Raw genomic sequence first — 26,364 nt, 5'->3', positions numbered from 1 at the left:
TGGAGTAGATATAAACCCAACCAAGAGTGGATGTAAATGGAATCAGCTTGTGACTATCCAACTTCTATATTTAGCACCTAGCATAATGGCTGGCATAGAGTAGACACTCAATGCATTGTAGGTCTCTTCTCTACTGAACCTCACTTTTCAAATTAAGAAAATAATATACAATTTTTTCCCATTTTCCCCAATTCCTCTGGAGAGAAAAATCATGAGATATCACATATGCAAGAGCACTGTATACACTCTGTCTGTACGTATATTCTACCCAGAAATATTTCATGAAACTAATTATCTGATAGAATGGGTTCAGAGCTCATTTTGAAAACAGGATGAAATCCAAATTTACTTCAACTGTGTGAAGAATGCATAGATGATAATATTTTCATTTAATGCCAGAAAAATAAGACTAAAGTGGCAACAGCCCTTACCCAAAGCCAAGCAAATTCAGAGGCAGACAGGTTAGTCAGTTCTTTACAGGTATCGTCAGTCCAACACTAGATAAAACGATGAGAAGAGCATGGTAAGACATCCTATGTTCCAACTTTAGGAAAAAGGCTAGCATTTACAGTTGATGCCCTAGTGATCCACTCTCCTTCTGATAAACATCTCTATCCATCAAGGCACTCATGAGCATAACTCTTGACCGAGGGATAACCATGCAATCTGTTTTCATCAAAGAAAGAAAGAAAAGATTGCCGGGGATTGGTACATAACTTAGTATAGCAAGACATTTACTGGGCCTTTGCAGAAATGCCATTTTACTTATAAACAGTTTAGAGGAGGAATATTTATGGCCCTTCGACCTCTCCCACTGGCCCTGAAAGAAATTGGATTTTCAACTAAACCCATTTACAGGGATAGAGCTATTCATTCTAATAAAACCACATGGTAAGTGCATTAAGTAGGGAAAAAAAATGTCTTTTGATGAACAGAGACATTATACCCACAGGAATGGCAGCAGCCTCAGTGAAAGTTAAGCTTGGCTGCTTCTGGTCTCACTTGAAATTTTTCCAGTTCTTAAAGCATGGTAATACTACAATAGGCTGCTTTAGAGATGCACAAGTGTCATTAAGCAATAGGCCCAATTTCAGCCTTGATACTTGGGGCATGAGGTGATGTATGATGAAAAATGCCATAACCCCTTAAAAGGAACTTGAACTTCTAATATATATACCTCTACTACCAAATTCACAGGAAAATGATACCAAAATGTATGGAATATGATACTTATCTTTGAGAAATACTTTATCTATCTGGAGAGAAGAGACCAGCATATGCAGTATACAGCATTAAAAAATTAAGCACAACTGGAAGTTAAAAAAACAGACTGTCAACTATTAGAATTCAGATGAATTTCCCTAACCTATGGCAGTGAGATCTGTGAAAAGAATATAAATTCAAAAACGTTTGGAGGAAATATGGACTGAGCTTAGCAATTGACACATGATGGGGCACCTGGGTGGCTGTTGGTTAAGCATCTGACTTCAGCTCAGGTCATGATCTCATGGCTTGTGGGTTTGAGCCCCATGTCAGGCTCTGTGCTGATAGCTTGGAGCCTGGAGCCTGCTTCAGATTCTGTGTCTCCCTCTCTCTCTGCCCCTCCCCTGCTCGTGGGCTATCTCTCTCTCTCTCTCTCTCTCTCTCTCTCTCTCTCTCTCTCTCTCAAAAATAAATAAACATAAAACATTTAAAAAAAAGAAATTGATATGTGAGAAAGAAGAAGATATTAATGATCACACCCTTGTTTCTGACTGAAAGAATTAATGAATGGTGGTGACATTCTCTGAGACATGGAAAACTGAACGAAAATTGGGAGGAAAAATAATGAGTTAATTTAGATGTGCTGAGTTGCAATGTTCTATGGGTCATTCAAAAACATCCAACAGTGGTCTGGTGACATAAATAAAGTCCAGTGGGCATATATATATGCTGAAGATGAAGAGCTCATGGTTGCCAGGGAAATAAGGTTAGCTCTGAATATTTAAACCTTTGCTTTTTACTTTTGAGATTATATGAGTTAATCTCTTGTGACTTTACCAAGCTTTAACCTTGTTTTTAAAGAAAGATGTGTTATATTTAACAATATGTAGAAGAAATATAGTAATAATTCATATGTTGCTTAAGGAAAGGCATTCTGAATTATACCTAATTGTCCAATCATCTGTAACTGTCTCCTTAAATTCATTTTTAGTGCTCTCTGGCAACACTTCGGGAATAAAGTCCCTAAAAGGAATAAAAGCTGCCAGGTAGCATATAAATCTAGGCTTTCCAACTTGGAGAAGGCAAAGAAATATTTGGCAAGAATTCAGTTTATTGTGCCTGCTGGTGTAGGAGCTATCATGCTCTGGAATTGGGGTCGCTCATCCAAGTACTAATCAGTGGAGTATAGGTAGTGACATTTCTGCTGGGTGAGCCACAAGCAGCAGGAGAAGCAAAGAATATAAATAAAACAAAAAGACAGGCAACAATACACACACACACACACACACACACACACATTTCAGCCTGCAGAGACTAGGTTTTAAATGGTCATGGAAAGGTCTAAGCTTGGAGAAGATGGGGCAAAGAAATCATATATTAGGCAGAAAAATGGGACTATGAGAATACATGACAAGAAGCAGCTGCTTCTTTATCTTTATACAAAAGTCCTCCAATTTCCCTAGGTGCTGGAAACCAAAACCAATTTCCTTGCTAATCAGCAAAATGAAAGAGCAAGTCTATATGCATTATGAAGAGAATTTAAGAGAAAATTCCAGTTTTTCTCTACAAATATAAGCAGTTGATGAACTAAACCAAGCAGAATGAATAGGGGGAGGGGTGGTAGTACGAAGTATCTTGAGAAATACTAACATAGGAGACATGGACAGAGAATAAGACGCCTGCAAACATATTCCAAGAGGAAATAACGGGACTTGACTGAAATTAAAATAATAAACTGCTGGCTAATAAGAAGCCTTAGGGGACCAGATCTAATTTATGAATAAGAGTGTTACTAAAACATTATTTGTATATAATTAACGAAACAAGACCATAATTCAGTGTGTAATGTACAAAAAGGTGAGATTTGAGGACTGTGAATGCAGAAAAGTACTCAAAAGGACAAGATGAATCTCTATCATTTCAAAAGGAAAGAAGAAAAACAGATTACTCCACCTCTGGGGCTATCAGACTTTTTTTTTTTTTTTTTTTAGAGAGAGCAAGAGTGTGTGAGTTGGGGAAAGGAACAGAGGGAGACAGAGAGAGAATCCCAAGGAGGCTCCACGCTCAGGGTGAGCCCAACTCAGAGTTTGATCCCACGACCCTGGGATCATGACCTGAGCCAAAATCAGGAGTCAGATAACCAACTGAGTGAGGCACCCAGGTGTCCCCAGAGAAAGATTTTTTAACTTGGCTGCTTAGATATAACAAAGTTTAAACAAGCAGTGTTTATGATAAATGCAGAATGCATGGATTCTTGCCAAATGAAAAGTCAGATGCTAGCTCAGTGAATATGAAGTGTTGGTACCAAGGGAAATGCGAGATGTTTGTGCTACAACTGGGAAGTGAGAAAGAATATTTGACCACAACCACGACTCATGAAGATTGATATGAGTTATGCTGGGAGTAAGAATGAAACGTTATTTCTCTCCCAATGAAAAAATAAGGAAGCCATTGGTCAATACAGAATGTTCAGATATGGGTCAATATGTTTTCCTATGAGGTCCTCTGTAAGCCAATAAAGCAACATAACCCTGTGTTCTGGGGAAGAGAATGGAATCATTGAATTTGGATACCCATTTCTGTCCCCACTCAGTGATACCATGTAGACTAGAAAAATAAAGGGATAAAGTGACCTGGTGTGCAAAAATGGCATTCAAAATATTTCTTACCTTATAGGTCATAGACCCCAACCAATCAGAAGAGGCCAACAAGAATGTACATAAGCCATGAATACCTGCTACATCCATACCAGTGAGGACCAGTGGAATTTCCACCCTGTGAGTTTTATTTGCTCCTCAAGGTCACAATGGGTGGATGAGACTGTTACTATGCTTCTAAAGGAACTTTTGCTTCTAAGGAAGCTAAGCAAACCTTGCTGCCATATTATTTCTCTATTAATATCTTTGTAAATCTCATGTTAATGGGATTGTTAACAGTAGAATTCCTCCAGCTCAATGACAACAAACCTGCTGCCAGGTCCTGCCAAACACATCTCTGAAACTTTTGATCATTCCTTATATTTTTATTTGCATTTACTTCTCCACTGTCATTACTTTCTTGGACTTTTCTATCCATATCCAGCTGATTTTTCTATCTATATTTCTTACCTCTTCCATTCATCCTTCATACTGCCACAAGAAAGGAGTGCTAAAAATATTAATGATCTGCATAAAAAATACTCACTTTATAAAAATGAAAGGCACATTTCTCTTCATGGGACTCAAAACTTATTTAAAAATTGGTTTGAACCTTCCTTTTCACCTGCAACCTTTACTGCTACTTAATTCTCCATCACCCCAATGCTCCATCATCTTTTCGAGTTTGAGGGCTGAATAACTCCTAGCTCTACAAAGAGTACTTTGCTTATGCACTCATGTAATTTTGATGTGGGCTTGTGTTTCCCAGCCCTTAGATATTTTGAAAACTTCAGGACTGTTCTAAATTATTCACTTCCTCTTTCTGTAACAAGATCATACCTTCCTGCCACACTGACATCAGGCTTGGCTATGTGATTTGTTTGGCCAATGAATGTGAGCAGAAGTAATATTTCTTTGCAGAAAGTTTAAGAGTCATGACATAATCCTGACACCACTCTTTTCCTTTTGCAGTGAGACTAGCATGTCCCAATTAGAGGCTGCTCCCTCAGCTTGGATGACAGAATGAAACTGCGTGGAACAGAGCTGCAGTGGATTCACACAACATGAAGAATAGGCTTGATTAATTTTGTAAGTTATTCAGCAAAAAAAGACTGTTGCAGAGATCTCATTAAATAAGGTCCAAATATCATTTCCAGGTCTGTGGCAATTCAAACTGCTCCCTAGGTTCTCATGCCTCCCTTCCTCTTCCATAGTCCTCTCTACATTCACTTCAATGAGTGTTACCTGGATTCTGTCCCATGTAAAACCCAGTCCTGAAGTCGAGCCCCTTCACAGTTCTCTGGAACAAACCTAATCATATTCAGAAGTCCATGAGTGTGGAAAATTTGGATGGCTGAGTGACTGGATTACAGCTGACAGTACACAGTCTTCTGTTGACACCCTTTCAGCTCCTCATACTCCACAGCCTTCTAAAACCTTGCTGCAAATCAGGACCCTCTCCACCATCCACAGTGCTCCCCTAGAAAGGTAAGTAAGCACCATGCTCCTATGGCATCTCTGTCTTGGCATAGCCCCTCAGAGCAGCCTGTTTTCTCCCAGATTTATTCCCATCAACTATTTAAACCAAAATTTCCTTTGATCTGAAATTATATTTTAATGCTATCACCACTAAAGTCCTACCCGAGGAGATAATATCTAACATCGTATCAGACTTTCCATCGTAAAAGCACTTTCAAGTCCATTATCTTATCATTTCGTCTTTTTTGGCCTCAGTCACTGTGGAGGTAAGTGCCATGACTTAAATATTACATGGAATCTGTAGCTCTCAGCACAGTACCCACCACATGGTGGGTACTCAGTCAATATCTGTGGGTGAATGATGAATAAATGAAAGCATGAACACAACTATTAAGTGACAAGTCAATAATCATATCTTCTAAGGGACAGAACAGGGATTTCAGGTCACGTCTCAGATTCCAGTGGCCATGGCCTTATTACACTGTGCTTCTCACATGAACTTCCAGCCCTTTCACTGTGGAAGGGTGCAAACAGAGGTAGAGTGAACACAGTCTAGTGATTTAAAGAGAGGGCCAAATATCAGATAAGTATTGGACTAAAAGCTTTTAACATGTTTTCCAATCTGCAGTTTCAATGAGAAGTCTAAGAATACTCAGATTTTCTATAGGTATCTGTAAAATGGAATTTTCCCTCTACAGTGTGTTTTGTTTACCTATATGAAACTGTGTGAATGCAGATCATATAAATTCAGCATATCTGGGTGTTCCAAAGGGACAACCTAAATTGAGATGTCAAAGTCATAAATTCTACCAGCAAACACTTTCTTCCTCACTCTGCAATGATAGATGACAAGTTGTTTCTATCTGTTAAATAATTCATCCTCTTCAGTGTTTACAAGTTACAAACATAAGAGGATTTACACTGTGATAATCACACTAAACTCGACATTTTGAAAGCCTAGACTCAGTTTTTATAAATGAATAGGCTTATTATTTCCTAGCTGCTGTTGTCACAGAAGGAATGTAATCATCTTTCTCTCCTAGAAACACATAATTTGGAGTCATACAATCTGTGTGCAGGTTTTATCTCAACTACGTATTGATTGTTAGACCTGGAGCACGGCATAAAGTTTCAGGTTTGTGATCTCTGAAGTAGTATGAATAATGAACATAACTGAGCAGTGAGGGTAAAATGAGATAAGATGGTGGCTTTCAAACTCTCATTTTATCAAGATTCAAGGGCGAGGAGAGGCCAAGCCAGAGAAGCCACAGACTCCACCCCATCCTCCACTGCTCAGACCAGAGAAAGCCAGATTTTAACTTTGCTGATCTCAGCTGTGAGCCCTCAAATTCCCAGTTCAATTATTTGCTGACCACATCAGTAGTTGTTTCCATTAGGAACACTCCCTCACAATTGTCCAACACTGTAGAGATATGAATCTCATTTCTAAACCTTACATGATACCAGAAAATTATCTTTCCCACTTGGATGCTGAAAGACTGAGACCTAAAAGATTAAGTGACTTGCCATGGTTTCCAAGATGAGGCAGCGTTCGCTCCCAACCAGGGAGGTGTGCTCTTCCTGTAGCTCCGGGCAGCCTTCACGGTCCTGTTTTCTCTAATACACAAGATACCATCTTTAATTTGAAAACTGTTTGCCTTTTCAGATGACCTATGTTCTCACAATAAACAAGCCAGATTCTCATTTTTCTTCAAAGAATGAAATTTCAGGCTTATCTTAAGGAGAAGGTGAAAGCATCAATTCAAAATCTGATATGACTTATAGCATAGCCTATGTTTCTGTTTCTAAGGCCACAAAGAACACATTGTCTCCAGAATGTGGAGATAGTCATCCCAGCCCCAGCAGAGCACACGAGGAGGGACATCTGTCCCTCGATGGGAACAATAAATGCACTAGCAACAAGTATCACCTGATTTTCTTATTGACACTAACATTTTTCTCATTTAAGAGGAGAAACTATATGGATTTTTTTTAAGTTAATATATTCTGTCCTTCTCATCCATATCCCAAATGCCTTTCCATGGGTATACTGAGACATTTTCTCTACTTACCGAATTCCTTAATTCATCCAATTTATTAAACAAGCAGTAAGTACCTATTCTATGCTGGTCAAGGGGCTAGGCACCGTGAATACCAAATTTATAAAAGTAAGTTCCTGCCATCAAGGCATTCGCAATATGGCTAGAAGGAAGTAACTTGTATAAATAAAAAACAGAATGAGAGAAGTATGTGAGAGAGAGGTACAAAGAAGTATAGGAATCAGCAAGTAAAGACTACTTTGACCGAGGTAATCAGCAGCAGTTTCTGGGTGAGACAGTCTGGTGCTGCAAGTTCATGAGTACATGGACCCTCACTTGGTAAAAATGAGGGTGGGGGAGGGGGTTATTCATGTTGGAAAGAATGATAAGGCCAAGGAGACAGTCTTAAAAGGAGCAAAATATCCTTTTAGAAGTTAGGGAGTCTAGATTTCATTTTAGCTCCAACATTTTCATCAGCTATATCACCCAAGCTGTATGATCTTGGACAAGTTATTTGATTTTCCTTTACCTTAATTCAATTAATCATTTTTAAAATAGAAAGTAGAATTTGCACTGAATACGGAAGCCCACAAATATATAAAACAAACACAAACATAAGCAACCTTACTGATAAGAATGTGGTAATTGCAGGAGACTTTAATATTCCACTTACAACAATGGATAGATCATCTAGACACAGGATCAATAAAGAAACAAGACCCCTGAATGATACATTGGATCAGATGGACTTGACAGATATATTTAGAACTCTGCATCCCAAAGCAACAGAATATGCTTTCTTCTCGAGTGCACATGGAACATTATCCAAGATAGATCACATACTGGGTCACAAAACAGCCCTTCATAAGTATACAAGAACTGAGATCATATCATGCACGCTTTCAGACCACAATGCTATGAAACTTGAAATCATCCACAGGAAAAAGTCTGGAAAACCTCCAAAAGCATGGAGGTTAAAGAAAACCCTACTAAAGAATGAATGGGTCAACCAGGCAATTAGACAAGAAATTTAAAAATATATGGAAACAAATGAAAATGAAAATACAACAATCCAAACGCTTTGGGATGCAGCGAAGGCAATCCTGAGAGGAAAATACATTGCAATCCAGGACTATCTCAAGAACAAGAAAAATCCCATGGGAATGCAAGCTGGTGCAGCCACTCTGGAAAACAGTATGGAGGTTCCTCAAAAACTAAAAATGGAACTACCCTATGACCGAGCAATTGCACTACTAGGCATTTATCCATGGGATACAGGTGTGCTGTTTCAAAGGGACATATGCACCCCATGTTTATAGCAGAACTATCAACAATAGCCAAAGTATGGAAAGATCCCACATGTCCCTGTATGGATGAATGGATAAAGAAGATGTGGTATATATATATACAATGGAGTATTACTTGGCTATCAAAAAGAATGAAATCTTGCCATTTGCAACTACGTGGATGGAACTGGAGGGTATTATGCTAAGTGAAATTAGTCAGTCAGAGAAAGACAAAAATCATATGACTTCACTCATATGAGGACTTTAAGAGACAAAACAGATGAACATAAGGGAAGGGAAACAAAAATAATATGAAAACGGGGGGAGGGGGACAAAACAGAAGAGACTCATAAATATGGAGAACAAACTGAGGGTTACTGGAGGGTTTGGGGGAGGGGATATGGGCTAAATGGGTAAGTGGCACTAAGGAATCTACTCCTGAAATCATTGTTGCACTATATGCTAATTTGGATGTAAATTTTAAAAATAAAAAATAAAATGAAAAAAAAGAAAAAAAAATCCCAAATACAAAATCTAACAGCACACCTAAAGGAAATAGAAGCAGAACAGCAAAGGCACCCCAAACCCAGCAGAAGAAGAGAAATAATAAAGATCATAGCAGAAAGAAACAATATAGAATCTAAAAAACTGTAGAGCAGATCAACGAAACCAAGAGTTGATTTTTTGGAAAAATAAACAAAATTGATAAACCTCTAGTCAAGCTTCTCAAAAAGAAAAGGGAGAGGACACAAATAGATAAAATCATGAATGAAAATGGAATTATTAAAACCAATCGCTCAGAAATAAAGCAATTATCAGGGAATACTATGAAAAATTATATGCCAACAAACTGGACAACTTGGATGAAATGGACAAATTCCTAAGCACCCACACAGGGTGCAAATTCCTAAGCACCCACTCCAAAACTCAAACAGGAAGAAATAGAAAACTTGAACAGACCCATAACCAGCGAAGAAATTGAAACAGTTATCAAAAATCTCCCAACAAATAAGAGTCCAGGACCAGATGGCTTCCCTGGGGAATTCTACCAGACATTTAATACCAGAGATAATACCTATCCTTCTCAAGCTGTTCCAAAAAGTAGAAAGGGAAGGAAGACTTCCAGACTTATTCTATTAAGCCAGCATTACTTTGATTCCCAAACCAGACAGAGACCCAGCAAAAAAAGAGAACTACAGGCCAATATCCCTGATGAATATGGATGCAAAAATTCTCAACAAGATACTAGCAAATCGAATTCAACAGCATATAAAAAGAATTATTCACCATGATCAAGTGGGATTCATTCCTGGGCTGCAGGGCTGGTTCAACATTCACAAATAAATCAATGTCATACATCACATTGATAAAAGATAAGAACCATATGATCCTGTCAATCGATGCAGAAAAAGCATTTGACAAAATTCAGCATCCTTTTTAATAAAAACCCTCAAGAAAGTTGGCATAGAAGGAACATACTTAAACATCATAAAAGCCAATTATGAAAAGCCCACAGCTAATATCATCCTCAATGGGGAAAAACTGAGAGCTTTCCCCCTGAGATCAGGAACGCGACAGGGATGTCCACTCTCACCACTGTTTTTTAACATAGTGTTGGAAGTGCTAGCTTCAGCAATCAGACAACAAAAGGAAATCAAAGGCATCAAAATTGGCAAAGATGAAGTCAAGCTTTCACTTTTTGCAGATGACATGATATATATATGGAAAACCTGATAGACTCCACCAAAAGTCTGCTAGTACTGATACACGAATTCAGCAAAGTCGCAGGATAAAAAATTAATGTACAGAAATCAGTTGCATTCTTATGCATTAATAATAAACCAACAGAAAGACAAATACAGAAACTGATCCCGTTCACAACTGCACCAAAAATCATAAAATACCTAGGAATAAACAAAACCAAAAATGTAAAAGATCTGTATGCTAAAAATTATAGGCAGCTTATGAAGGAAATTGAAGAAGATACAAAGAAATGGAAAAACATTCCTTGCTCATGGATGGGGAGAATAAATATTGTTAAAATGTCAATACTACCCAAAGTGATCTACATATTCAATGCAATCCCAATCAAAATTGCACCAGCATTATTCTCAAAGCTAGAACAAGCAATCCTAAAATTTGTATGGAACCACAAAAGACCCCAAATAGCCAAAATAATATTGAAGAAGAAAACCAAAGTGGGAGGCATCACAATCCCAGACTTTAGCTTCCACTACAAAACTGTAATCATCAAGACAGCATGGTATTGGCACAAAAACAAGCACACAGATAAATGGAATAGAATAGAGACCCCAGAACTGGGCCCACAAATGTATGACCAAATAATCTTTGACAAAGCAGGAAAGAGTATCCAATGGAAAAAAGACAGTCTCTTTAACAAATGGTGCTGGGAGAACTGGACAGCAACATGCAGAAGAATGAAACTGGACCACCTTCTCACACCATTCACAAAAATATACTCAAAATGGATGAAGGACCTGAATGTGAGACAGGAAACCATCAAAACCCTAGAGGAGAAAGCAGGAAAAAACCTCTTTGACCTCAGCTGCAGCAATTTCTTACTCACCACATCTCCAAAAGCAAGGGAATTAAAAGCAAAAAATGAACTACTGGGACCTCATCCAGATAAAAAGCTTTTGCACTGCAAAGGAAACAATCAACAAAACTAAAAGGCAACCGACGAAATGGGAAAAGATATTTGCAAATGACATATCGGACAAAGGGCTAGTATCCAAAATCTATAAAGAACTCACCAAAATCCCCACTTGAAAAACAAATAATCCAGTGAAGAAATGGGCAGAAGACATGAATAGACGTTTCTCTAAAGAAAACATCCAGATGGTCAACAGGCACATGAAAAGATGCTCAACGTTGGTCCTTATCAGGGAAAAACAAATCAAAACCACACTGCTATACCACCTCATGCCAGTCAGAGTGGCTAAAATGAACAAATCAGGAGACTATAGATGCTGGAGAGGATGTGGAGAAAGGGGAACCCTCTTGCACTGGTGGTAGGAATGCAAACTGGTGCAGCTGCCCTGGAAAACAGTGTGGAGGTTCCTCAAAAAATTAAAAATAGATCTACCCTATGACCCAGCAATAGCCCTGCTAGGAATTTACCAAGGAATACAGGAGTGCTGATGCATAGGGGCACTTGTACCCCAATGCTTATAGCAGCACTTTCAACAATAGCCAAATTACGGAAAGAGCCTAAATGTCCATCAACTGATGAATTGATAAAGAAGTTGTGGTTTATAGATACAATGGAATACTATGTGGCAATGAGAAAGAATGAAATCTGTCCATTTGTAGCAACGTGGATGGAACTGAAGAGTGTTATGCTAAGTGAAATAAGTCATACAGAGAAAGAGAGATACCATATGTTTTCACTCTTATGTGGATCCCGAGAAACTTAACAGAAGACCATGGGCGAGGGGAAGGGGAAATACAAAGTTACAGAGAGGGAGGGAGCCAAACCAAAAGAGACTCTTAAAAAACTGAGAATAAACTGAGGATTAATGGGGGTAGGAGGGAGGGGAAAGCGGGTGATGGGCATTGAGGAGGTCATCTGTTGGGATGAGCACTGAGTGTTGTATGGAAACCCAATCTGACAATAAATTTCATATTTTAAAAAATGGAGATATTGTCTTTTTTCCATTGGATATTCTTTCCTTCTTTGTCAAAGATGAATTGACTATATAGTTCTGAGTCCCTTTCTGGGTTTTCTATTCTGTTCCATTGATCTATGTATCTGTTTTTGTGCCAGTCATACGGTCTTGATAACTTCAGCTTTGTAATATATCTTGAAATCCAACATCATGATGTCTCCAGCTTTGTGTGTGTGTGTGTGTGTGTGTGTGTGTGTGTGTGTGTGTGTATTTTCACAATTGCTTTGGCTATTCAGGGTCATCTGTAGTTCCAAACAAATTTTAGGATTGTTCGTTCTAGCTCTGTGAAGAATGCTGGCGGTATTTTGATAGGGATTACATCAAATGTACATAGACATTTTAACAATGTTTGTTTTTCCAATCCATGAGCATGGAATACTTTTCCAATTCTCTCTGTCCTCTTCAAAGTCTGTATTTTAAAGACTATTTAAAAATTGGTGTTCCACACTGAAGCCAACTGTTATAAATGGCTACGGAAAAGATTACACTAGGCCCCATGAAAATAATGAATTAAATGAGAGTTCAAAACCTCAAAGGGAAGAGAATGAAGTTTTCCTATCTCTTTTAATATATGTGATACATGTTCCTATATTAGGAGGAAATAATACTTGCAGTTCCACAGTGCAAATTAAATGATAAAAATTAGTATTAAAATAAAAGAAAAGTTCTTTTGTGGAAATTGACAGGCTGGTTTTAAGGCATATATGAATATTCAAATAGTCAAGAATAGCCAAAATGGTTTGAAGAACAATGTCTGAGAATTTACTCTAAAGGATATCGAGATTTGTTATAAAACTACAAAAATTAATACATTTGTTGATGTAAAGATGGACAAATAGACCACTGGTATATTTCAGCATGAGCTCTGAAATCTCTTTTCCTGTCCCCACACTCTCTCACCAACCACCAGAGATATGGTTGTATAGTACAATAATTAGAACACAGCTCTGAAATAAGATTCCCAGGATTAGACTACCAGAGAGAACCAGAATGTTCTCACAGGCTTATCTAAGGCTTGTCTGTGACCCAGCAATGTTCTTAGAATGTGACACTAACTCTACGTCACACTCTCAAAGACACTCTTCAAATTAGAATAGAATTGTTCTTATATAATGTAAAACAATACAATATAAAACCTCTTACTTTGATGTAGACAATATGACCCATACAGTAAGGGAATGTGTTGCAAGAGAGGAATCAAAATATCATCGTATAGCTAATAAAAGACTCAGTTTTAGCATCCAGGTTTTAATTATTAAATAGGTAGGATTTTCTTCCTTCCTTCCTCCCTTCCTTCCTTCCTTCCTTTTTTCCTTCTTTTCCTTCTTTTCTTTCTTTCTTTCTTTCTTTCTTTCTTTCTTTCTTTCTTTCTTTCTTTCTTTCTTTCTTTCTTTCTTTCTTTCTCTTCCTTCCTTCCTTCCTTCCTTCCTTCCTTCCTTCCTTCCTTCCTTCCTTCCTTCCTTCCCACTCTTTCTGTTCTCTCTCTATAATACAGTAAAACTGTCAGAATGCTCACTTTTTATCTTGGTAAGATAATCTCTTGGTGTTCTCAAGGTCATCTCAAGTCTTCCCTATGGGCACGATCAGCTCTCCTCCCTGCATAGACTTATATAGCAGAAACACTCCATTTTAAGACAAACGACTATTTCTAATATCTTCATCCAGAACAGGTTTAATGAAGCAAAAATGAACTTCTGGAATATCTTGGGAACCAATTGTGGCTGAAAATTTTAAAAGAAAACATAAATGATCTACTAAGAATTTTAAAGAAAAGGAATAAAAACTTGCTATTCCTTCAAGTGACAAGAAGGGAAATTTGTTCCACCACAATGATTTAATTCAATTGTAGCATCTGGTTTCTTCTGAAATGCATAAATAAACTTCAGAGTAAGAATAGAAGGAGGATGTGGAATTTGGAGAAGGAGTCTATCAGAGTGGTGCCAACACCTTTGAAAACCTGCTATTGCAACAGCACTGTGTCCACATTACAAGTCAAATATAAGCAACGAGCAATGGTGATAGAAGGGACTGGTGTCAAGCACAAATGGATCTGTATTATGTCCTCATTATTCCACGGTATGTGCTCTACATCCTGGATACCAACAAATACTCACTGTTCTCCACATGTGCCTCAGACCATTTGCTCCATATGCTTCTTCTGTCTGAAATCCTCAATATTTTTCTTTTACATTCATATAAACCCAGGCCCAGGCCCAGGTAACTACTCCATTTATTTAATTAAAAAACATTTTTTTTAACATTTATTCACCTTTGAGAGACAGACAGTGAACAGGGGAGGGACAGGGAGAGAGGGAGACATAGAATCAGAAGCAGGCTCCAGGCTCTAAGCTATCAGCACAGAGCCCAACACAGGGCTTGAACCCACGAACCACAAGACCACGACCTGAGCGGAAGTCAGAAACTTAACCAACTGAACCACCCAGGTGCCCCATTTAATTTTAAAATAATTAACCTATTCACGTAGATCAAAGCTTAACAGTCTTCCTCCAATTTTGTTCCCCGGGCACCACTTATCTCCACAGAAGCAACCAAGAGAATTATTCCCCTGTGTGTTCTTCAATCAAGAGGGATATTTTGTAAATATGTGTGTATGTTCCCATATTTTACACACACATGTCATATTAATTGTTTATTACCATGATCAGGTTATTAAAGCTTCCACAGCAGTGTTCTCATTTATAAAATGGGAGAAAATTTATACTACTGGAATCCTAGAGTTATTTTGAGGATTAAATAAGTAAAAGTGTGTGTGTGTGTGTGTGTGTGTGTGTGTGTGCGTGTGTGTTATTTAGAATAGTATCCAGCACAAAGCAAGCTCTATACAAGGATTAAATATTACCATATTCATCTTCATCATCTTAATCATAATTTTATATCACTATGAAAAAATAGGATTTAACTATTGCATCTGCTGGCTCTATAATAATCAATATATTTTTGTACATCATTTATTTGAAGATTTCTTCTCCCAGGGGATTTAAGGTCTTTACTACTTTTCTCTATTGCAGTAGATAACCTCAAATTTTTGTGCATTTGTCAAACTACCTCCTTAGCAGGAAATCTTAGCAGCAGGGTCAATGGCAATGTTTTAATGGCCTTTAAATAGAAATTTATGGGCAAAAACACAACATGAGTAGATGCAAAAACTTCCTTTCCAACTTCAAACCACCAGAAACAGATTTTTTTAATTGCTCACATTTTAAAAAAAAAGGGAATTTTCTAGGTCAAAGGAATGAAAAAGACACACTTAGATGTAATGGTCACTACTCCTTGAACCTATGGAGCTCACCGAAGGACTGGAATCTGAAGCACACCTTAGGGATTAGAGTTTTAATTGCCACATGGAACCTAGAATTAGGTCAGAGAGCCCACATGTTATAGGAATCCAGCAGTGGACATCATCTGAACTGAAAAATACCTGCCCATTTCCCTAGATCACAGAAAAGAATAAAGTTGCTTATTCCAGGCTGTGATTGGAAAGAGAATCAACTACCAGAAATCAGAAACCTACTTTTACTCTCAAGTTTATATTAACTGAATATTTCAAAAACTCTGGAATTAAGAACCTAGCCTGAAAGCTGGTTAACAATGAAGAATCCCATCAAACTTGTACAGAGTCACCTGTGAGATCTTTTAATAGAGAGGCCTTTAATGACCAAAGATATGTGGAAATTCTAGGAAGTATCCACAATGTTAGTTATGAAAAAGCATAATGCCAAGAAAGACAGTCTGTGGAGTTAACAAATGGAAGGATTTCTCATTGTAGAAATGGAGATAACAAAATTTTACAATAAGTATATGTGAAATGTTTAGGTAATAAAGAACACGTAAATAAAGACCAAGTAAAAGATCATAAAACAAAAGAAGTCAAGTAAAAACGTATAATTTAAAAATAAACTCATTATGGGGCGCCTGGGTGGCTCAGTCGGTTACACGACCGACTTCGGCTCAGGTCACGATCTCACAGTCCATGATTTCGAGCCCCGCTTCGGGCTCTGGGGCTGATGGCTCAGAGCCTGGAGCCTGCTTCCGATTCTGTGTCCCCCTCTCTCTCTGCCCCTCGCCCATTCATGCTCTGTCTCTCTCTGTCTCAAAAATAAATAAACGTTAAAAAAATTTTTTTAAATAAATAAATAAACTCATTAGGAGAATTAAATAGTACAAGGCAGGAATCATGAATTTGGAAGGCATATCTGAAAAAAATAACAAAACCATAGCATTCAAAGTTAAAGAGGGAGAAAATGTGAGAAACAAATTAAGAACATGAATAATGGATATAATTTATAACATAACTTCAAAATGAATTCCAGGGGTACCTGGGTGGCTCAGTTGGTTAAGCATCCAGACCCTTGATTTCAGCTCAGGTCATGACCTCTTGACCTGTGGGATCAATCTCTGCATAGAGCTCTGTGCTCAGTATGGAGTCTGCTGACGTTTCTCTCTCCCTCTCCCTCTGCACACCCCACCCCCACCCTGCTTGCACACAGGGGCTCTCTCTCCCTAAAAAAATTACTTTATTAATAAAATAAAATAGTTCCAGAGATAAAGAAGATGGGAGAGAGGTAATACGTAGAAATTTGAAGAAAAAAATAGTTGTAACTGAAGGAAGAGCTAAGTCTTCAGATTTAAAAGGCAGAGTACAAAACAGTATATACCTCTATGTATATTTAGTGAAATATAATCACTATATACCTCTATGTATATCTAGTGAAATATATACCTCTATGTATCCCTCTATGAATACCTCTATGTATATTTAGTAAATATAAATACCTCTATGTATATTTAGTGAAATGTCAAGTATCCTGGATAAATAGAAAAATTTTAAAGCTATCATAGAGTAAGAAATGTTTATCTGTAAAATAGCAACAATCAGGAAGACAATAAGATTTTCATCAGCCACCATTAATGTAAAGAAATTTTAAAAGCTACTTTAATATATTGAGAGAAAACAACTACCAGTCATTTTTATACACACACACACACACACACACACACACACACACACATACATACACAGACAAAATTAAGGACACATTTTTAAAAATTGTGTCACCAAGACTAATAGAATTTTTATTCAGATTCTACTGAAGTAATCAATAAAGGCTATATTTCAAAAATAAAGGAGAAAAGGAATATAAGAAGCAATGATGTACAAAGGCATAAGTAAAATTATATTTAAAAATTTTAAATTTCACTAAATAAAAACTCAGTGAAATTAATTATTACTGTATGTTTAAAAATGTATTGTGGGGGGACCTGAGTGGCTCAGTGGGCTGAGCGTTGGACTCTTGATTCTCATGGTTTGTGAGATCCAGCCCTGTGTCTGGCTCTGCACTGGTAGCATGGAACTTGCTTGGGATTCTTTCTCTCCTCTCTCTCTGCCCCTCCCCTGCTCGTTTGTATGCTCTCTCTCTCAAAATAAATAAACTCAAAATTATATATATATAACTTTATATATGTGTGCGTATATATGTGTGCATATATATATATATATATATATATATATATATATATATAAAATAAAAATGGTCCTAGAATTAAATCTCACAATATTGTGAGTCCTCCATATGGCTGGGTCCTCCTGGAGGTTTTCAATTCTCAGAGTTGTCTACACTGGGCCTCCAGCAATTTACCAATTATACATACATATATATATATATATATATATAGAGAGAGAGAGAGAGAGAGAGAGAGGAAATTAAAGGGAAAGAGAAGACTTCCAGTTTTCAATTATAATTATGTAAGAAGCTTAGAAACTACCACTCCATCCTAACAAGTAAAAAGCTGAACTGCTTGAAAAGTCAACAACTCTTCTTGGACACATAAGAAAAGGCAGGACATGGAGCGAACCACTGCTCCAAGATTGTAGAAGGCAAACACAGGGAGCCATGGCTTACCAAGTAGAGACACAAGAGTGAAAGCCAACATGAGAACCCATTCCAAGGTAGGAAAACCTGAACTGTAATTGATAAATTGCTGGAGGCTCAGTGTAGACAACTCTGAGAGTTAAAATCCTCCAGGAGGACCCATCCATATGGAGGACCCACAATATTATGAGATTTAATTCCAAGACCGTTTTTATTTTTAATTTTATTTATTTTTGAGAGAAAGAGCATGAGCAGGGGAAAGGCAGAGAAAGAGGGGGACAGAGAATCCAAAGCAGGCTCTGTGATGACAGCAGTGAGCCCAATGCAGCCTTTGAACTCTCAAACTCTGAAATCATGACCTGGGTCAAAGTCAGATGTTCAACTGACTGAGCCATCCAAGTGCCCCTAGGACCATTTAAAAATACATCACAGTCCTCTGTTCTTAACAGTTCTTTCCCTCAAGAGAAATTAACTAACCAGAGCCTAACCTGCTGGGGTTCTATCAGAGCCTAACTGATCTGGGGGAAGGGAAATGGCCAACTCTAGTCCCCTGTAACTTTCCATATGGAAAAAGGAAAATATCCAAGTCCAGCTCATTCTAGCCATCCTGTCATCTTAAGGAGGAGAGAAAAAAAATTGAGAAACATGCTAAGTTTACAATCCAGAGGAATAAGCTCATTAAAAAAGACTGAGATCTACTCTTAGGATTATAAGCCACTTCCTCTACTCCCACACCTCAGCACCACATTATGAAAGACCAACTTACAGCAGTTACTTTTAACCAGTACATCACAAAAGACTACCAAGAAAAAAATTACAAGGCATACCAAAAGGCAAAAAATACAGTTTGAAGAGACAGAGCAAGCATCAGAACAGGCATGGCATTATTATGGTTGAAATTATCTGGCCAAGAACTGAAAACAACCATGATTAATATGTTAAAGGCTCAAAGGGCAAAGTAGACAGCATGCAAGAACAGATGAGCAATGTAAATAGAAAGCTGAAAGTCTTAAGAAAGAACCAGAAAGAAATGTAACAGATAGAAAACACTATAACAAAAATGAAGAATACCTTTGATTGGCTTAATAGTAGACTGGTTACAGCTGAAAAAAGAATTTCTGAGCTTGAGGATACATCAATAGAAATTTCAAAAACTAAAAAGCAAAGAGAATAATGACAAAAAATGAAAAAAACAAATATCCAATGACTGAGAAACAATTACAAAAGGTGTAATATGTGTAATGGAAGTGTCAGAAGGAGAATGAATATTTGAGACAATAATGACTGAGAATTTTCCCCAATTAATGTCAGGCACCAAGGTCTAAATCTAGGAAGCTCAGAAAACACCAAGCAGAATAAATCCCAAACAAAACACTACACACACGCATACCATTTTCAAACTACACAAAGATAAAAGAAAATCTTGGAAGAAGCCAAAGATGTAGGAAAATTCATAGAATAACAAAGATAAAAATTATATCTAACTTCTCCTCAGAAACCATACAAGCAAGAGGAGTGGAGTGGAGTGAGATATTTAAAGGGTTGAGAGAGAGAGAGAGAGAGAGACACACAAAACAACCAACCTAAATTCTGAACCTCCAAAATTATCCCACAAAAGTGAAAGAGCAATAAAAACTTTCTCAGAAAAAAATTGAGAGAATTTGTTGCTAGCAGACCAACCTTACAAGAAATGTTAAAAGTTTTTTAGAGAGCAGGAAAACTATGTAGGTCAGGTTTAGATGAATTCAGTGATGAATTCTAACAAACATTTAATGAAGAAATTATACCAATTTTCTAAAACCTCTTTCAGAGGATAGAAGTGGAAAAAACAAAACCTTTCTAACTCATTCTATGAGGCCATCATTACTTTAATATCAAAACCAAACAAAGACTTTACAAAAAAAGAAAATGACTGACCAATATCTCATGAACATAGGTGTAAAAACCCTCAACAAAATATTAACAAATCAAATCTAACAATGTATGAAAAGAATTATTATACCACGACCAAGTAGAAATTATCCCAGGTATATAAGGCTGGTTCAAAATTTTAAAATCAAATGATGAAATCTATCACATCAACAAGCTAAAAAAGAAAAAAATCACACAACTGCATCAATAGATACATAAAAAGCAAAACAAAACAAAATTCAAAGCCTATTCATAATAAAAACTCTCAGTAAACTAGGAATAGAGAAGAACTCCCTCACTTGATAAAGAATATCTACAAAAAAATCTACAGCAAACATCATACTTCATGGTGAGAAATTCAAAGATTTCCCAGTAACATCAAGAGTAAGACAAAAATGTTCCCTCTCACCATGATTTTTCAGCCTCTTACTGGAAGTCTAACTAATAAAATAAGGCAAGAAAGGGAAATAAAAGGTAAACAGATTTGAGAATGAAAAAAGTAAACCTTTGTTTACAGATACATGATCATCTGTGTTGAAAATCTGAAAGAATCAACACAAGAATTCCCGGAACTTAAAAGTGATTACAGCAAGTTTGCAGGATACAAAGTGAATATACAAAAATCAAACTCTCTCCTATATATCAGCAATACACAAGTGGAATTTCAAATTAAAAACATAATATCATTTACATTAGCATCCAAAAAGTGAAATACTTAGGTATAAATCTAATGAAATCTAAAGATCTTTATGAGGAAACTATAAAGCTCTGACGAACAAAATCAAAGAAGAACTAAATAAACAACTATTCAGTGTTCATGGATAAGAAGACTCAATATTGTTATGATGTCAGTTCTTCCCAACTTAATATGTAGATTCAATACACTACCTAACTTCAGGATCTACTCTGAAGCTAGGTAATCAAAACACTGTAGTACCAGCAAAAGAATAAACAAATACATCTGTGAAACTAAACAAAGAATCCAGAAATTGACTGACCTAATCACAATCAATTGACAAACAAAGGCAATACAATGGAGCAAAGATAGTCTTTTGGACAACTGGGCATCCTCATGTAAAAAAAAAAAATCTAGACACACAAAATGTACTCATAATGGATTACTCACAAAAATCGCTCAAAATGGATCATAAACCTAAATGTAAAATGAGAAAGTATAAAACTCTTAGAAGATAAGATCGGAGATAACTTAAGACCTTGGAAATGATGATAACTTTTTAGATATAACACCAAAGTCATGATACATGAAGAAATAATGAATGAACTGGACTTCATTAAAATTAATGACTTATGCTCTGCAAAAGACAATGTCAAGAGAGTGAGAAGATAAGCCATAGCCTGAGAGAAAACATTTTAAAATGCATATCTGATAAATGTAAATATAGAAATATAAAAAGAATTCTAAAAACTCAACAATAAGAAAACATACAACTTGATTTAAAAATAAGCCAAAGACCATAGCAGGCATCCCAGCAAAGAGGATATATGGATGGCAAATAGGAATATTTAAAAAAGGAATATAAAAAGACACATAATATGTCATCAGGGAAATGCAAATTGAAACAATGAGATACCACTGCACACACATATTAGAATAGCAAAAACCTGTAACGCTAACCACCACCAAATGCTGGCGAGGATGTGAAACAATGAGAACACATACATCACTGGTGGGAATGCAAAATGGTACGGCCACTTTGGAAGATAGCTCAGTGGTTTCTTACAAAACTAAAAATACTCTTACTATATGATCCAGCAATTGTCCTTTTTGGAATTTATCCAAAGGATTTGAAAATTTATGTCCACACAAAAATCTGCCCATGGATGTTTACAGAAGATTTATTCATAATTGTCAAAACTTGGAAGCAACTAACATATCTTTCAGTAAGTGAATGGATAAATAAACACTGTGATACAGACAATGGAATATTATTTAGTGCTAAAAAGAAATGAATTATCAAACTATATAAAAAATGGAGAAAATTTAAATGTATATTACTGAGTGAAAGAAGCTAATTTGAAAATGCTACATCCTGTATGATTCCAACTATGACACTCTGAAAAAGGCAAAACTGTAGAGACAATAAAAAGATCAGTGGTTTCCAGGGGATGGAGGTCAGGGGCCAATAGGCAGAGTATTTTTTAAACATTTTTTTAATGTTTTATTTTATTTTTGAGAGAGAGAGAGAGACAGAATACGAGCGGGAGAAGGGCAGAGAGAGAAGGAGACACAGAATCCGAAGCAGGCTCCAGGCTTTGAGCTGTCAGCACAGAGCCTGACTCAGGGTTTGAACCCATGAACAATGAGATCATGACCTGAGTCAAAGTTGGACACCTAACTAACTGTGCCCCCAGGGGATTTTTAAAGCCGTGAAATTACCCTGTGATACAATAACAATGGATATGCATCATTATATATTTGTCAAAACCCATAGAATGTACAATACCAGGAGTGAACCCTAAAGTAAATTATGGAATTTGGAATTTGTCATATGTGATTATGACATGTCAATATAGGTTCATCAATTGTAACAAGTGTATCACTCTGGGGAATATTGATAATGGGGGAAGTCATGAATGTAGAGTGGGGGGGCAGTGGGTATATGGTAAGTCTCTGTACCTTCCTCTCAATTTTCACTTGTCGGCCTGCTCTGAAAAACTGCTTCTAAAAAAATAAAGTCTTAAAAAATGTATAATAAATTAAAACATAAAATGAAGGATTGTTTTTGGGCATTATATGTGTGGGGATAGGGGAAATTGTGGAAATGGAATCTTCTGAGAAATATGAAAGTTTACTGAGTTTCCTAGATGGTTCAGGAGAAGAGTATACACACACAAGAATGTATTTCATTGCATACATATCATTTGGATTTTGATTAAAATATGAAATTATGTCTATTTGGCAGAGTAATCGCTAGCTGAATAGAAACAGAACTTCTATTTATAACTTCCAAACTTGTAAAGGAAAAGGGAATCGTAATAAAAAGTCTATTATTCCAAAATAAAACAAGACTGGAAAAAAAAAACAAGGTATGAGACACACAGAAATTACAAACGTGCAAATATGCCAGTAATTCATAATAAATATAAATAGGTTAAATGTATTAGAGAAGAACTGTCAACTGTAAGTAGAAGGAACTAGTCAATAGTAGACCACTGCTCTCTCCTAGACCAATTTTAAAACCAGGTTAAAAAAAAATAGATATCCTCTGCCTGAAGACAGCTGGGGCAACAGTACCTAAAGAAGCTATGACTTCCAAGAAATAACCTCTGAAAAGACAAATGACATTTATGCAGTGCTCATGAAACACACACAAAAAGGAAACTACAGGATATACCTGGAAAGGAACTTGCAGACTGTTATAGATACAAATGAGCCAAAGATGGCCTCTGGTTACTGACCCCTAGGCTGTTTATTTCTTCACTATAGGCTGAGACCCACCAGCTCAAAAGACTAATTGCTCCAAACTCAATTTTTTACACATCCAATAATTTTAAAGATAGCTGAAACAATCAAAGTTTTAGTCATTTAGAGCTGGCCTGATTTGAATACCCCATCACACCTCCCACTGATAGCCCGGGTCTTTGGAGTTATACCTGCCAAGCTATCCTTTGGAGTTTTCTGACCCAGAAACTCCCCACCTACTGCTCAGCCTCCTCTCCCATTCTTCTGTCCCCTAGGAGTTCCCTTGCCCTCCTCCTTTTTGGGATGGTGACCCCATCGCATGTCACCCTGCCCAAGGCCACCAATAAAGTCTGTTATGTGTTACTACCTCTTATGGCCACACCTTTTAAATTGGTTAGCCCCAAATCAAAGCCCTTAAACTCCCTACACAGATGACTCACTCCAGGCTCTCAGCTAAAAACTCAGAAAAACTACAGTGAATCAGTGGTAGACTCAGCCTTACTAGGGATCACACTGAGACAGTCCATGATTAAATTAAAGTAATAATCTGACACTACTAGTTAAAAGAAGGGTGAACCCATTTAGAAGGAAAATAACCTTTAAATAGCTTCAATATACAATTTATATCATTCAACGAGAAATTAATAGACATACCCAGCAATCAGACAACCAGAAGAAATAAAGGCCATAAAAATTGGCAAGGAAGAATTCAAATTTTCATTATTTGCAGATGACATGATAAACTATATAAAAATACCAAAAGACTCCACCAAAAAATTTCTCAAACTAATGCATGAATTCAGCAATATTGCAGGATATAAAATCAACATGCAGAAATCTGTTGCATTGCTATACACCAATAATGCAGAAGCAGAAAAAGAAATCAAGGAATCAATCCCATTTACAACTGCACCAAAAACAATAAGATACCTAGGAATAAACTTAACTGAAGAGGAAAAAGATGTATACTCTGAAAACTATAGAAGACATATAAAAGATATTGAAGAAAACACAAATAAATGGAAAAGCATTCCATGCTTATGGACTAGAAGAACAAGCATTGTTAAAATGTCTATACTACCCAAAGCAATCTACACATTTAATGTAATCCTTATCAAAATACCACCGGCATTCTTCACAGGGCTAGAACAAACAATCTTAAAATTTGTATAGAGCCATAAAAGATCCTGAATAGTCAAAGCAATTGTGAAAAAACAATAACAAAAACAAAATCCAAGAAACTGGAGACATCACATATCCGGATTTCAGGCTATATTACAAAGCTGAAGTCATCAAGATAGTATGGTACTGGCACAAAAACAGACCCATAGATAAATGGAACACAATAGAAAACCCAGAAATAAACCCATAACTATATGGCCAACTCATCTTTGACAAAGCAGGAGAGAATATCCAATGGAGGGGTGCCTGGGTGGCTCAGTTGGGTAAGTGTCTGACTTCAACTCAGGTCATAATCTCATGGTTCATGAGTTCGAGCCCTGTGTTGGGCTCTGTGCTGACAGCCCGGAGCCTGCTTTGGAATCCGTGTCTCCCTCTGTTTCCGCCCCTCCCCTACTCATTCTCTGTCTCTCAAAAATAAATAAATGTTAAAAACTTTTGAAAAAATAAGAAAAGAATATCTAATGGGGAAAAGACAGTCTCTTCAACAAATGGTGTTGGGAAAACTGGACTGTGACATGCAAAAGAATGAAACTGGACCACTTTATTACAGCATACACAAAAAAAAATTCAAAAGAGATTCACCTAAATGTGAAGCAGGAAACCATCAAAATCCTAGAGAACAACACAGGTAGCAACCTCTTTGACCTTGGCTGGAACAACTTCTTACCAGACACATCACTGAAGGCAAGGCAAACAAAAGCACACATAAACTATTGTGATTTCATCAAGATAAAAAGCTTCTGCACAGCAAAGGAAACAATCAACAAAACTAAAAGGAAGCTGACAGAAGGGAGAAGATATATGCAAATGACATATTGGATGAAGGGTTAGTATCCAAAATCTACAAAGAACATATCAAACTCAACACCCAAAAAACAAATCCAGAAGAAATGGACAGAAGAGATGAAAAGATACTTTACCAAAGAAGATATCCACATGGCTAACAGACACATGAAAAGATGTTCAACATCACTCATCATCAGGAAAATACAAATCAAAGATCTGAGATACCACCTCACACCTTTTGGAATGGCTAAAATTAACAACACAAGGAACAACAGGTGTTGGCAAGGATGCAGAGAAAGGGGTTCCCTCTTATACTGTTGGTGGGACTAAAATGATGCAGCCACTCTGGAGAAGAGTATGGAGGTTCCTCAAAAAACTAAAAATAGAACTACCCTTTGACCCAGCAATTGCATTACTAGATATTTACCCAAATGATACAAAAATATAGATTTGAAGGGGTACATCCACCCCAATGTTTACAGCAGCATTATCAACCATAGCCAAACTATGGAGAGAGCCCAAATATCCATGAACTGAATGAATAAAGAATATATAGTATATACACACAATGGAGTAGTACTCAGCCATCAAAAAGAATGAAATCTTGCATTTTGCCATGGCATAGATGGAGCTAGAATATATTATGCTAAGTGAAATAAGTCAATCAGAGAAAGATAAATACCATGTGATTTCACTCATATGTGGAATTTAAGAAACAAAACAGATGAACACATGGGAAGGGAGGATGAAGAAAAGAGAAGGAAGCAAACCATAGGAGGCTCTTAATGATAGAGAACAAACTGAGGGTTTATGAAGGAATGTGGGTGGGGAGATGGGC

The 26,364-nt window shown here is 36.9% G+C and overlaps 1 long non-coding RNA gene across 6 annotated transcripts in view; it reads right to left on the bottom strand.

The window, feature by feature from the left end:
- Positions 1 to 26,364, bottom strand: part of LOC109498383 — a 403,201-nt gene that overhangs the window by 287,740 nt on the left and 89,097 nt on the right. For all 6 annotated transcript variants that reach the window (XR_006595960.1, XR_006595961.1, XR_006595957.1 and 3 more), the window contains exon 2: positions 432 to 497. This is a non-coding gene — a long non-coding RNA (uncharacterized LOC109498383). The remainder of the gene's footprint in view (positions 1 to 431; positions 498 to 26,364) is intronic.

The sequence above is a fragment of the Felis catus genome, chromosome A3 (genome assembly GCF_018350175.1).
Source record: "Felis catus isolate Fca126 chromosome A3, F.catus_Fca126_mat1.0, whole genome shotgun sequence".
Classification (NCBI taxonomy): domain Eukaryota; kingdom Metazoa; phylum Chordata; class Mammalia; order Carnivora; family Felidae; genus Felis; species Felis catus.
The sequence above is the reverse complement of the archived record's forward strand: the minus strand, read 5'-3'. Positions and strand labels throughout refer to the sequence as shown.